This window comes from Peromyscus californicus, unplaced genomic scaffold, assembly GCF_007827085.1.
Source record: "Peromyscus californicus insignis strain IS unplaced genomic scaffold, ASM782708v3 Scaffold_4__1_contigs__length_199733344, whole genome shotgun sequence".
NCBI classification, from domain to species: Eukaryota; Metazoa; Chordata; class Mammalia; order Rodentia; family Cricetidae; genus Peromyscus; species Peromyscus californicus.
Window position 1 is genome coordinate 117,685,981 of NW_026294562.1, and position 14,274 is coordinate 117,700,254.

General features: G+C 44.4%; 1 protein-coding gene across 9 annotated transcripts in view; it reads left to right on the top strand.

Annotated features, from left to right (window-relative positions):
- Cemip (cell migration inducing hyaluronidase 1) overlaps positions 1-14,274 on the top strand; it is a 160,898-nt gene that overhangs the window by 11,814 nt on the left and 134,810 nt on the right. The window contains exon 1 of one of the 9 annotated variants that reach the window (XM_052762107.1): positions 8,191-8,207. The exons of the other annotated variants lie outside the window; for them this stretch is intronic. The gene's annotated coding sequence lies outside the window, so the exon portion shown is untranslated. Of the gene's footprint in view, positions 1-8,190; positions 8,208-14,274 lie in introns of those variants that run through there. 9 annotated transcript variants of the gene reach the window in all.

The window sequence follows — 14,274 nt, forward strand, 5'->3', positions numbered from 1 at the left end:
GAAATGGGTATTTGGAGAAGGTCTCTGAGTCTCCTGGGACTGGGAAAGAGACCCTGAGGGAGGAGAAGGTGAAGATTGCTTTAAAAGCTCAGTCTGGAAGCCTAAGCCTTTAACTTCAGTATCTCTGAATGGAGACATGAGTGACTAGGAGGCAGGCATCAGTTCTGGGGGTGGGGGTGGGGGTGGCTGGGAGGGGGGGCAGGTGGCTTAGGCAAAGATTGTGGTATTCCTGGCAGCCAGTGCATTCCAGAATCCCCATGGAGAGGCTAATGGTTCCAGCCCTGAGCAGACTCCCAGACCTGAGGGTGCCACGCTTACTCACTGGCACCAGAGCCATGTGAAGAAGTTCACAGGGAGCTCTGCATGCAAAGCATCCTGGAGTCTTAGGGCTGACTCCCTGGGACGTGGGTTTGGTTGCCATGCAGAAGAGTCTCAAGGCTTTGAAGAAATGTTTCTAGACTCAACATTTATCTCAATTGCCTGATAATATCCCCCTGTACTGTTTGAGGAATCCTGGTTTTTCTGTGTCCAGCATCAGGACAGGGACAGCGTATTCATCCTGTAGCCTCGGATGATGTTTAAAGTTTTTCCTGATTCTTCAAAACTTCTTGTGATGCTCAGCTTCTACCTTTGCCATAGAATGTCCTTTCTACCAAAACATATCCTTTGCTTGCTGCTGTCCCATAGAAGTACAGTGGGAGCCACAGACAGAATCAGAGTGTTCTTACCATCCCTTAAAGTGAAAAAGAGTGGACAAAATTAATTTTTATGAGACTGGATAGATGATTCAGCAGGTAAAGTGCTTGCATCATAAGCATGAGGACCAGAACTCAGAGCTCCCACGTCCATGTAAATGCTGGGTGGGTGTGGCGGCCCACCCTTAATCCCAGCTGTCACTTAGAGAGCAGAAATAGGGGATTCCCAGAGCAAGCGGGATAGCTAGACTAACTGAACTGGAAAGCTCTGGGTTCAAGAGAGAGAACTTTTCTCAACATTTATAAGGTAGAGTATGGTTGACCGATATCCAACATCAACTTCTGGCTTCCATGTGTACACACACACACACACACACACACACACACACACACACACATATGCACGCACGTGCGCACGCGCACAAACACACACAAATACAGACACGTATACAAACACATACATACACACGCATGTATAAAGAGCTCATTAGTTTTCACAATATACTTTCTTATAGTCTAACGCATACAAAATATTGCAACTTCAGCAATAGTTCATAGATAGTCAGTCTAAAAATACGGAGATAGTTGCATCTTCTTATAACAAGTCTTCAAAATTAGTGTGTATCTTTCACTTAGGGCACATCTCAACCACCCTACCTGCTCTTCCATCTCTTCCATCTTCCAGCTGGGTGTGGCTAGAGGGACAGTGTGGTCCAGAGGGAGACAGCAGGGAGAAGCGGTGCACAGCACACATGCAGGCACTTCTAACTGTGGTCAGTGACTTGACTCAAAGGTCGCAAGGTCTCAGGAGGGACAAAAGTCAGGGCATCTGGCTGCAGGTGGCTGGTAGATGGAGAAGTGGGAGTAGGGGAAAGTTTTGTTTTGTTTTGTTTTAATTTTAAATGGATCCCTCCAGTAGCTCTCAGAAGATTCGTATTCATGTTGAGTGGGGGCGGGTGTTGATAGGCACTGGTTAGCAAGAAAAGAGACACGGGAGACTGGGAGGCTGGGGTCAAGACAGGGTCATGGAGTCTGAGAGGGGGAGAAAAAGAGTACAGATGGGTCTGAGTGGAGTTCAGGAGATACAATGAACATTGTTTGATGGCGGACTGAACACAGGCTGATGGAGGAGGAGAGGTCCTGGAAGCTCCGTGTGTTGGAAGACGAGAGAAGGTTTCGGCTAGACATATGTATGCTAGGCCACTGGTTGATCAAGCAAGGAACCCTAAAAACTCAACAGCATTATCCATTGCTCAAAAATAAAATCACTTTCTTTAAAATACTGTGGAATTCTAGTTAGCTCTCGTTAAGAATGTTACGAGGTTACTTTTGATCTATTTTACAGTTTATTATTATATTATTATTATTCATAAAACTAAGCAAGTAAGCAGAGATTTGGGTTATCTTCTTTGTTGGTCACTCTCAGAACGGTAGAGTGAGTCATAAATGTGAGCTGTGGTGAGATCCAGGGCCACTAGTGTGTGCCTTCGACACTCCCATTTTTATCCTAGAGAACTCTAAGAACCTGAGACAATGGAGACGGCCAGGAACCGAATGAGCAGACTATGGAGTTCTGGATGAGAAGCTCTTATCACAGGACTCTTGGTACATGCTTTGTGTACCACTTCAGGTGTGTGATAAGTCACCCACTCATCTATCGGTCTGACCTGTTTGCTGAAAAAGCTAGATGGGTCTGAAAGCTGTGAGTCAGTGTCAGGGAACTCCATAAAACCATGAGATATTGAGTTTGCTTAGGCCCGTTCTTCTAAAGGCATCTAATGTCAACTGCACACCAGACAGGGAGGGCACAAAACCAGATTACCACTTCTTACAATCCCGGGGTAGTGGTGGAAGTGAGTGGGGTGCAATCGTGTGAACAAATATATGAGAATAATATATGCTCATAAAGGATGCAGAGGGCAGGAAAAGAGGAAAGGTTCTTTCATTCCTGAAGAAGCTGATGCTTATTTGAACATTAACAAATATAGTTAGAATCTGTCTGTTGATCGGAGATGGGCATTCTGGGCAAAGAGAGATCAGAGAACCTGGTCCATTAAGGGATTCATGAACAGAAGGGACCCGAGGGGTTGGAGATTTTTCATGCCTGCAAGAGAACATGATCTCACTAACAAGTGTGCAATGTCAAGATGTTTCCAGGTTTTAAAGCCCCTGTGTAGAAAGAGAATGCCCAGTTATTTATGTGTTTACGCGTTCATACTCTCACAGAGTCGCTCATTTGTCTGCTTACTTGTTTATCCATCCATCCATCACACTAACATTTAGGAGTATCTTCTGGGTACTGTAATGAATCAATCTGATTTAAAAGTTTTTGGGCCAGGCGGTGGTGGCACAAGCCTTTAATTCCAGCACTCGGGAGGCAGAGCCAGGTGGATCTCTGTGAGTTTGAGGCCAGCCTGGTCTACAAAGTGAGTTCCAGGACAGGCACTAAAACTACACAGAGAAACCCTGTCTTGAAAAAAACAGAACAAAACAAAACAAACAAACAAAGTTTTTGGAAGAAGAAGCAACAACCGGGAGCTAGGTGACTAGTAAAACTATGTGATTAATTTTTTTAAAAGAATATAAATGTTGCATATGCATACACATTTAACAGGCTCCTACTATACTATATAACTAATACCATCACATAACTATATTTATGTCCTATTTAGGTTTGTATTTCTGCGATAAAGCACCATGACCAAGAGCAGGAGAGGGTTTATTTCAGCTTACAGCTCAAGGTCACAGTCTCTCAATGAGGGAAGTCCCGGCAGGAATCTGCAGGCAGAAACTCAAGCAGAGGCCATGCATGAATGTTGTTTATTGGCTTGCTCCTCATGGCTTTCTCAGCCCATTTACTTATGCAACTCAGGACCACCTGCCAAGGGGTGGCCCCACTCCCTGTTGGCTGGACTCTCTCACATTAATCTTTAATTAAGAAAATGCCCTATAGTCTTATTTATAGAAACTCTGGTGGAGGCATTTTCTCAATCAAGGTTCCTTTTCCCAAATACGTTTAGGTTTGTGTCAGGTTGACAAACCAATGAGCACAATTTATTGATTGGGAATTACAGGAAAAAACGCTAGCTCTAACACCCAAGAGCCACGGGAGCAGTTTTGATGAATAATTTTCTGGTGGTGGTAGGAGATTTTGTAATGCATCCATGTAACTTTAAATTGCACATACATGGTTTTAAACTTTTTTCTCAGTTTTAAAAATCATTAGTTTAATTGCTCTTTTGAGGGCTTCAAATTCCTTGCTAAATCTTTCATTATTAAAAAATGTTGCATTTCCTTCAGTTTTGATATATTCACATAGAAAAGAATCCTAGAGATGTAATGGGTCAAAGTATTTGGCTATTTCTGATTCCTCTTTCAAGGCACCTCCAAATATCTATTCAAATCTTCAGCATCACTGTTTAACAGTTCCAGGGGCACCAACAGTCCATCTTACTAGAGTTAAAAATTCGTTTTAGTAGATGATAATCATAGCGATATTTCTTTATTGTTTGCAAACACCTAATTGTATTTATTTACTACTGGTAAGGTTGAAAAACATTTTCAAGTCAGCAGCTCTTCTTATATGCTTACTTCTGAGGTATTCACATTTTTTTTCTTAAAACATCCCCAATGCCTATGAATTTGTAGAGTTCTTTCTTCTATTTTTCACTTTATAAAAATATGGTATGTGAAATATTCTCATGCAGCCCAACCTACCAGTTAGTTGCATCTTGATCTCTTTCACCAAGGAAAATTCTAGAGCTACCTGGTGATCCGCAAGTTGATTTTTAAGCTCTTTGACCCGTCTGGCATTCCTTTTCAGTTCATGGTGCAAGAAGATAAGCTAACTCCATTATCCCTTCAATTTACTAACCTGTTAGCCCAGCACAATCCTATCGAACAATCTTTCCTTTATCCATTGATTTGTGCTGCCAGGAAGAGTATATTTGATCCAGTTACCAGCATAGAGATAACAGGAATGCGATAAAGCTAGCTCAGTAGGAATTCAGGCAGACACTTGATCTGACCATCTGGGCCAACTTCAGTGCGTGCCTCTCAGCCGACCAAGCCTGGATATGTCTGGGAGTGAAGGCTGGGGCCAGCCTGCAGCGATTCCGCTCTGAGGGTTGGCCAAGTGAGGATTAGACTGTGGCGTGCTGGGGCGCTGGCTGCCTGCTGCTGGAGCCATGAAGTCCTTCTGCACAGTTGGCTGGATAGTCCTTCCCTAGGTGTCTCATCAGCCTTCATCAGCGGCCACAGGAACTCCTCTCACCTTTGGCCCAGACTTCAGGAGTCATGGTTCTAAGCATCATTGGCGGACTCTCGGGAGATGGGAGTTTATGTTGGATTTAATTCACAGATGGTGGAAGAGGCAGTTGAAGTCGTCCACTGTTCTCTGAGCATTTTCGCTCTTTCCAGTTTTTGAGGCAGGGTGTGTGGTATAGGAAGACATTGTCTCAAACAACACTCCCTCCAACACCCCCACCCACCCCCATCCTCACCTGCACCAGGCCCTGGGAAACAGGCTTTCATCTCATCTTATTTTGGGACTTCTTCCTCATTTTCTCATCTAACGCTGGGACTCCTTCCTCATTCTGTCATGGGCATGCTCTTGAGGGGTCTGTGCTCATCACAGGTTTAAAAACTTTTTATCAGAGCTAGAGAGGAAACTTGCATGGTAGTTGACAACCCCACTGTCTATGGACATGTTTGAAATACTCCAGTCCTCAGCACAGGGGCAAATGCGTTGACTTTGCTCCTTTTCATACCTTGTCAAAGATCTGTGATAAATTGAGGCTATTGAATCAGCGGTCTGGGGGCCAATAGGGGAGCATCTCATGGCTGGGTAGTATCCTTCTCTCCAGACTCTGGTCCAGGTATGCCCCACTTCCAGCTTAGATTCTAGGGACACGCTAGGGTTCTTCATGGGCCTTTGGGCATAATGCTATTTTCTTGCCATTTTTTCCCTTGCTATATTTGCTGTTTTCTTTAACCAACCATTCAACAACCCATTGTTTTGTTTTTTGTTTTTTTTCTGCTGACCCTCTCTAGGCATCATCCTCTCTGTGAGGCATTCCCAATGCTCCTTCTCAATCTATACTATTACTGTGTAACAAAGCACACCCTGGGACTGTGGTTTAAACAACCATCATATCTTCAGCCTGTGGATTGGCCAGCTGGTTTCACTGATGGAGACAGGCTTTTCAGTTCCTAATGAGCTCTTAGGTCTAGATTTAGTTGACAGACAACTTGGAGTTGGGTGGTCTAGGACAGCCTCATCTACATGTCTGGCCTTAGAGTCAGCTATCTACTGAGGGGAAGGAGGGCGATGGGACCATATGTCTGTCATTATCAACAAATGAGTCTGGACTTGTCCCCATGGTGATAAAGTTCTGTGAGGTAGAGACAGCATGCATTGTCTCCTTGAGATACCTCTGAGCTTAATGCTACATTGCTCTTTTCCTTTCTGGTGGTTTAAATGAGAACTATTACCCCCACCCCACCCCCACGACTCAGACATTTGAACACTGAGTCTCCAGTTGGTGGCTCTGTCTGGGGAGATTTAGGAGGTAGGTCTGGCTGTACTTCGGATTCATTCTCTACTTCATTCTTACATTTGAAGATGTGAGCTCTCAGCTTCCCTTTCCAGCTGCCATGCTGCCCACCATGATGGACTTTGTCCCCCTGGAACTGTAAACCGAGATACTCTTTCTTCCACAAGTTACTTTTTATCTGCTATTTTATCAATGCGATGAAAAGTGACTAAGACAGTTTCCTTCCTTCTTACCTTTCCTTTTGGCTGAAACAAGGCCAGTTCCTATACAGAAGAGATTTAGATTCTGCCTCTTGTTGGGAGAAGCTGGAGTGCTATTAGAGAAGAGATGGATATGAAGAAAGGCAGGAAGGTAGGAGGAGGGGAAGCATTCTGAGGTCAACCTCCCCCGCCCCCAACACCACCGGTGATAGAATCTCTCTCCTATTATGGCATTGGGTATAGTGACATGTGACACAGCATTGTTATCTGCCCAAGCCCTAATTCTGCCAACATGGCCTTGAGTTCATTTCTTATGACATCTAGCTGCCAGCTCATCTCCTTGGATATGTGGTAGCAAGGCAGGATGGGAGTGGGGGAGGTTACATGCCCAGCATCTCAGCTGCAGATCCTGAAACCTAGTTTAACTTGTCGGTGGCTACAGGGCAAAGCTAGAGAACAAAGAAAAGGTCCCCTCACCATTCTCAGTGCCTTGACTCTGTCTCCAGACAGGCACACTAACCTCACCGGAAGGCAGCTTCTTCCCTAACCCACTGCATCAGCAGTATGGCCCCCAGGGCCTGCCCACACACCGGATGTTGACAGGGGCACAGCTCCAGCACCAGCACCATTTCATGGTTGGTTTCATCATTTTAAAATAATGACCATGGGGTGTGGGCTAGCTAGAATAGTGAATCACTTTCCAGTGATTCTGGGTCAGTTCTCACTGCTTTTCTCTCAATCTTTAAATGACTGAAATAAATCCTTCTGGTTTGGTACATGTTCTGGGTGCTTCCTCACATGTCCACATGTCTGTCCTGGGATGTGATCAAGATGGCTTCAGATTTCACGTCAGGGGTCCTGTGTTCTAGTTCTGGCACTGATTTGTGTGGGAGCTGGTACAGTCACTGACAGCCTAATTTCCCTAGTTTTTGTGTGTACAGTGAGGGTAACAAGTCTTGTTTTGGTGGAGAAATAAGAAGGCCCTGTCTTCATCACTTTGGCCTGCTGAAATCAAGTACTGGGTGGCTTTTAGATGAAATTGGCTTTCTAGACTTCCGGAGGCTGGAAGTCTGAGGTCAGGATGGCAGCATGGGGACTCTGATGAGGACCATCTCTGGTTTGTAAACAACCATCCTCTGGTTATATTTTTTATATGGCGGAAGAAATAGAGAATGTATCTCCGAGGGTCTTTGTGTAAAGGTGTTGATCCCTTTCACGAGGGCTTTACACTCATTGCCTAGTTACCTCCCATAGGAAGCAATGCCTCAGCTGGAAGGTTAGGGTCTCAGCATACCTCTTGGAGGGACCTAAGCATTCAGTCTGTGATATATTGCTAGGGTTTGTGAACTGCACAGAAAGGCCTGAGCCAGCATCAATGAGAGAGGACCTTCCTGTTAAACAGGGACCAGTCATAGGCACAGCCTCTTTGGTCACTGATAGTTAAAGGAGACAATGCCTAGAAAGTGTTGCTGGAGCAATTCCTTGCTAGACTGGAAGAGAAGGCAACAAGTTGAGTGGGTTGTTCGTTCTAGCTCTGTTCTTGGCTGGGTTTGGCTGGGATGAAGAGAGCAGCAGAAGGGCTCCGGACGGCTCTTCATTGGACAGAAGCACTCCACGGGAGGAGACGATCTGTGCCTGCACCTCTGCCGAGGTACTGCTGCAGGAGGGGACCACTGGGAAGGTGCAAGGGGTGAAGATCTTCTGCAGAATGGCTTCTCAGCACTGCTGTTCTCTGCCGAATCCTTCCAGAGCTCAAAGTAAGAGAGACTGAGCCCCTAGTCTGAATTTAACTGTTCCTCTCTCCTCTGTCAGTCTGTGTTCTCAGTCAGTGGCCAGAAATGGCTCTCACCTTCTCTGCTGAGTAAAGAGGTGAGTAGTCTCCACAGATGGTGATATAAAGCAGACTTTATTACCTAATGATCTCCACAAGGTTGTATAGAACTTCTCTTGAGGGCCACAGGTGCCTAGATCTGCTCATCTTTTTGCATGGAAGCCAGAAGGATAGTGCTGTTGTCCAGAATGAGTATGCATACTTAACATGGCTGTGAGCATGATGACCTTGAGATGGTCATCAAAGAACCAACCAGGGATGCTACATACCTGGCAGATTTGTGGAATGTATTTTGTTCATTTTGGACCTAGAGTTGTAGGCACTGGGCTAGGAAATGCCAAACCAAGAAGGTTTAATTCTCAGACTTATTTAAATATCGAAGTCAAGGAATAATAAAAGAAGAAAATTATTGCAGTGCAAAGTGTCCTGAATTGAGAGACAAGGTAATAAAGGTAGTTCTGGTAATAATGATATGGTGGGGATGATAGTGTTGGTGATGGTAGCAATGGTGAAGATTGTGTTGTGGTGAGAGCAGTGGTGGTGATAACGATGCTGGTGTGGCTATGGTTGTGGTGACGGTGATTGTCTTAGTTACTGTTCTACTGCTGTGAAGAAACACCATGACCCAGGCAACTCATTAGAGAAAGCATTTAATCTGAGGCTCACTTACGACGAGTTTCAGAGGGTCAGTCCATTATCATCATGGAGGAAAGCAGATGGGCATGGTACTGGGTAGTAGCTGAGAGCTTTACATCCTGATCCACAGGCAGCAAGCAGAGAGAGAGAGAGAGAGAGAGAGAGAGAGAGAGAGAGAGAGAGAGAGAGAGAGAGAGACAGAGACAGAGACAGAGAGAGACAGAGACAGAGACAGAGAGAGACAGAGAGAGAGAGAGAGAGAGAGAGAGAGAGAGAGAGAGAGAGAGAGAGAGAGAGAGAAGGACTGGGCCTTGCATAGGCTTTTGAAATCTCAAAGCCTACACCCATTGACACACTTTCTCCAATAAGGCTACACCTCCTAATTCTTTCAAATAGTGCCACTCCATGGTGATCAGGCATTTGATCTATGATCCCATGGGGGCCATTCTTATTTAAACCACCACATTCCATTCCCTGGCCCCCATAGGCTTATAGCTATATCATAATGCAAAAATGCATTCAGAGCAACTTTGAAAGTCTGCATAGTCTATCACAGTCTCAACACTGTTTAAAAGTCCAAAGTTCAAACTCTCTTCTGACATTCATGACAATCTTTTTGACTGTAACCCCCTGTAAAATAATATCAAAAAGCAGATCACATACTTCCAACATACAATGGGACAGAATATACATTGCTATCCCAAAAAGGAGGAAAGGGAACACAGTGAGGAAATACTGGACAAAGCAAGTCCAAAAATCAACAGGGCAAGCTCCAAATTCTGCATCTCCATGTCCGATGTCAAAGTGCTCTTCAGATCTCCAACTCCTTTCAGCTCTGTTGACTGCAACACACTTCTTTCTCTTGGGCTGGTTCCCCACCTGTTAGCAGCTCTCCATGGCAGGTATCACACAATTTCGGCATCTCCAATATCTTGAGGTCTTCAGTGTAATCCAGACTTTATGTTCACAGCTCCAAGCAAAGGCCTTTCTGGGCCTCCATGCAGAGACACTCATGACACATGCCTAGCCTCAGCAGCTTTTTTTAGTCACAGAGGGAGATTCCATAACCCCTTTCTTCTATCCTTGACTTGAAAGCCAGAACCACAAGCCAAAGGTGTCAAATTCTGCTGTTTAATGGAGCTGGAACTTGGTCCCCCTCATTCAATTACATTTGCATCAGCTTTCTGTTGTTGGTGGTTTCCTTCACTGCTTAAGCTTTTCTTCCATTCCTTTCCATAAGTTGGAAGCTTAGTTGAGTGGGATCTTGCCCTAAGTTCACCACTCCCTTTATTCCACTTGGCATCAGGCTTTTCTTCAAACTTTTTATCTCCTTGAGCACTGAAATTGCTGATGTTCCTATTCTCCTTGAACTGTACATTTCATATTTCTCTTTGTCCTGCTTGCTCCATTTCATTATAGATTTGCAGAAGAGCAATTACTAATAACCACACAACAGAGTCCATACTAGGCTGTCTTGAAATCTACTTTGCCAGTGCTATCAATCCAAAACTCTTTAATTTAGCCTCAGGCAGATTTTTAGGACAAAAGAAAAAAGCAGCCACATTCTTTGCCAAAATATCTCTAGGCCATTTCCTAATATTCTTCCCCTCTGAAACCGCTGGGCCCTCATAATTTGCATCACTCTCAACACTGTTTTCCATCCTCCTACTAGAATGGCCCATTAAACCTCACAATGTTCAACCACTTTTCTCATCCAAAGTCCCAAAGTCTTCTATATTCCTCCAAACAAAAACATGGCCAGGCCTATCACAGCAGTACCCCACTCCTGGTACCAACTTCTGTGTTAGTTACTGTTATATGATGTAGAGAGACAATATATGAGCCTATGGAGGCCATTCTTATTCAAACCACTACAATGATTGTGGTTGTGGTAGTGGTGATGGTGGTGGTAGCTATCAGAACACTGGATAAGCACTTAACATTCATCATCTCATTCTGATCTCCGACCAGTCTATAAGCTTGGCTCCCAGCTAATCTGTGGGGTGCAGGAGGTATGGCGCACAATCTTTGGACTCTCTTGGGCTCCAGATCCATAGGTCTTTTCTCTGCCTCTGCCTCATTTTTCTGTTGTGGATAAATTATATCTCTGAGCCTCTAAGATCCTATCTGGAATTAGTTGAATCTGAAGAGTTCTCTCTTTTTTTTTTTTTTTACAAAGTTGTGTTATTATTGCATTTTGTTAGCTATGTGTTGGGGTAGGATACATGTATGGTGGTCAGAGAACAATTGGGTGGAATCAAATACATGTATTTCAGGGATTAAACTCAGGTTTCAGGATTGCACACCAACTTTATCCACTAAGCAATCTCACCATCTCCCAAGATCTTTTTTTTTTTTTTCCCTAAAAAAAATTCTGATCTCCTTGTCTTGCATGTGGCTGAAGAAGTCAGTGCCTTCTCAGGACCATCATTGTAAAGGATGGTACTGCTTAGCCAGGGAATGTGTTAAACTGTGCCTCCTTCCTTGTGGGGAAGATGTAATTGTGGTTCTCCGGGGAGAGCCCTAGAGTAGGGGTCAGGAGTCCATTATTTTAAGCTTTGATACTAAGTGCTTGTGTGAGCTGGGATAGGTGGTTCTTCTGAGCCTGTCCCCAAACTATGAAACAAGAATAACTTATGCTCCACTATCTCTGAGCTCCTTCCAGCTCTGACAGGAGGCTGAGGAGACCAGGTTTCTTCACCATTTTTTTTTCCTAACTATCCCAAGGCCAGTTTCCAGGCAGGATCAGACTTGCTTGAAGCACATGTATCTTTCTCAGTAGATTCCTGGGTGTTTTGTTTTCTTTTTTCACTTCAGGTAAACATTAAAAACCCAGGAAAAGATTCTGATGTCAGAGTAGATGCTTCCCTTTAATGATGAAGCCAAGATCTTCTCTCCACTTGTTAACAAACTGGCACAGAATTCTCACCTTAGTACCTGAACCCAGGGACAAGCAAAAGGGACGGGCTGGCTGTGGCTTCCATCGTTGTTGGAAGGATTTCAGTGCCTCTCTGACTTAGGCGGAAACAAGGCCATGTCTTTAGAGGAGCCAAGGCTGGGGAAAGTTCCCTGGCTGCGTGCAGAGCCACCGTGGCAGCTCTGGTCTTGCATGTTTCCCCTTACGGGTTTGCCTGCACAAAGGCTTCAGTTCCTGTATCTACATCTCTCCTCCCCTTAGCTCCCACACTGTAGTAAAGCGGGAGAGGCAGATTTATCCCTAAACAGCACAAAGAACAAGCTTTGAACCCCGATAAAAATCAGAGATGCCATCAGTCCTGGAGAAGGCTGGTCTCTCTCCCTCACTGCCTGGCAAGCCTGCTGGAGGCTGTTTGCATTCTGGAAGGCAGATCCAAGGCAGAAGGAACACACAGAAGAAGATGATTATGGGTGTTTTGAAAACCTGCCCCTTCCTGCCCAACCCGGGACAATATTTACAAAGAGGACTTACAAACAAGCAGACTTTCTTTTCAGGTTAAAAATCACCCACCAAGGCAGGTTCTTCCCGTGCCCAGCCATGCCCAGCACCAGTTGAAGGTTTGGAGAGTGAGTTTACCAGCCAGCTCTTGCCTTTGCCTCAGTGGTTAAGCTGTGGTTTATCAGGCTCAGGACCAGTGTTGCTCTTACTCCTGCAGCATACAGCCTCTTTATAAGGGAAAACATTCCCGAGGATGCCCAGTGTTGACTCAAGCTACCTTTATTATTATATTATTTAAATGTGTGTAAACATACGACTAGGTACAAATCCTTCAGCTTATGTAAGTTCTTATACAATCTTAACTCTAAAACAAATTTACAAATGTTATACAAACAAAAATCTAACTTGAATAAGATCCAAACGACCAACACAAAGTTTGTCTCTCTAATGGCGGGCTTAGTGGGAAACACTTTATCTCTCCATTTCGTATTTCACTCACTAGTGTCTGGATTTGATTTTTCACATAAGGACTATTGTTTGAGTCATCGTGGGGCAATTCTTCTACTGTTTAACATGGGGCTGATTCGGAGCCACAGATCCATCATCTAATTAAGCCCACTTAACAGCGGTAAAAGAAAATACCACAATTTTTGCTGTGCCGTATGAGTGTGTGCATGTATGTGTGCAGGTAAATGTGGCATGCATGTAAAAATCAGAGGTTAATGTCAGATGTCTTCCTTGGTTGCTCTCCACTTTATTTTTTGAGACACGGTCTCTCCATTGCTGATTTGGCTATGCTGGCTGGCTAGCAAGCCCTAGGAATCCTGCTATTTCTACCTCCCATGCACATCAAACCTAGGTCTTTGGATATCACCCTCAGGTCCTCATGCTTTCATGGCAAGCACTTTATCTACTGAGCCATGGCTGTAGCCTGGAAATTACATATCATCTGATGCTTTGAAAAAAAATTCACGTTCTGGTTGATAGAATATTCTTCAGTGTGTATTTAGTTACCATTGATGAGAAATGTTGGTATTGCAAAGACAGAGTCTGAAGAATGCATCTGCAAGCCCCAGAAGAGCCTCTGAGACATTCACAAGCAGGAGCGTGGCATGCTCACAACACAGGTGCCGTGTGACGACTGTTCTTACTTTACCTACTAATGGTTGTACTCTCAACATTTGTTAGATGCTCCTAGACATTTGACCTTGACTGCTCCAATGCATTCACTAAGGCAGTGTGGGCAGTGGACCACGGGCACCACTTCATCATGGCAACATGTTCATCCTGCCAGTTCACACAGTTCTTGCACTGCAAAACTCAGAGACCATATCTTTAGGGGCTCAAGGATCCTGGTTTTGGAAAATATTCTGTGCAGAGAAGCATCGTGAGTGCTCAGAGGTAAAAGCTCTCCCTGCAGTATGGGATGACCCAGGAGAACAGTTTCCTCCCAAGAAAGAGGAAGTAGGGATGCATTTGCTCATCCAATCACCAAATACTTCTGGAATGCCATCTTTTGCTCATTCGCTCATGTCTAGTTTTCTTTTCAAGTGATGTCTGCCCATTCCCAGTAAGTATATCCTAGGAAGGATTAAAAAAATTCCACTGTTCATATTAACCTCACGCTGAGCATTGTGGCACACACCTATAATCTTAACACTCAGAGGGTTAAAGAACAAGGATCCTGAGTTTGAAGCCAGCCTGGGCTACAAAAAACCCTGAAAGTCTCAAGAGTGTGCAGCAGGCTTTGAAAACCTGTCCCTCCAGAACTATATTGCAACAGGTCCTTAGTTCCTTCAGAGGGTGTGTGTAAGAGCAGAGCCCACACGGCCTAACTCTTTGTGGTCCTACATGCATCACTGTTACCATGACAATTTTGAAATGAATTTTGTTTTGGAAGGGACATTCCAACCACATCACATACCAAATTCACATTCAGTCC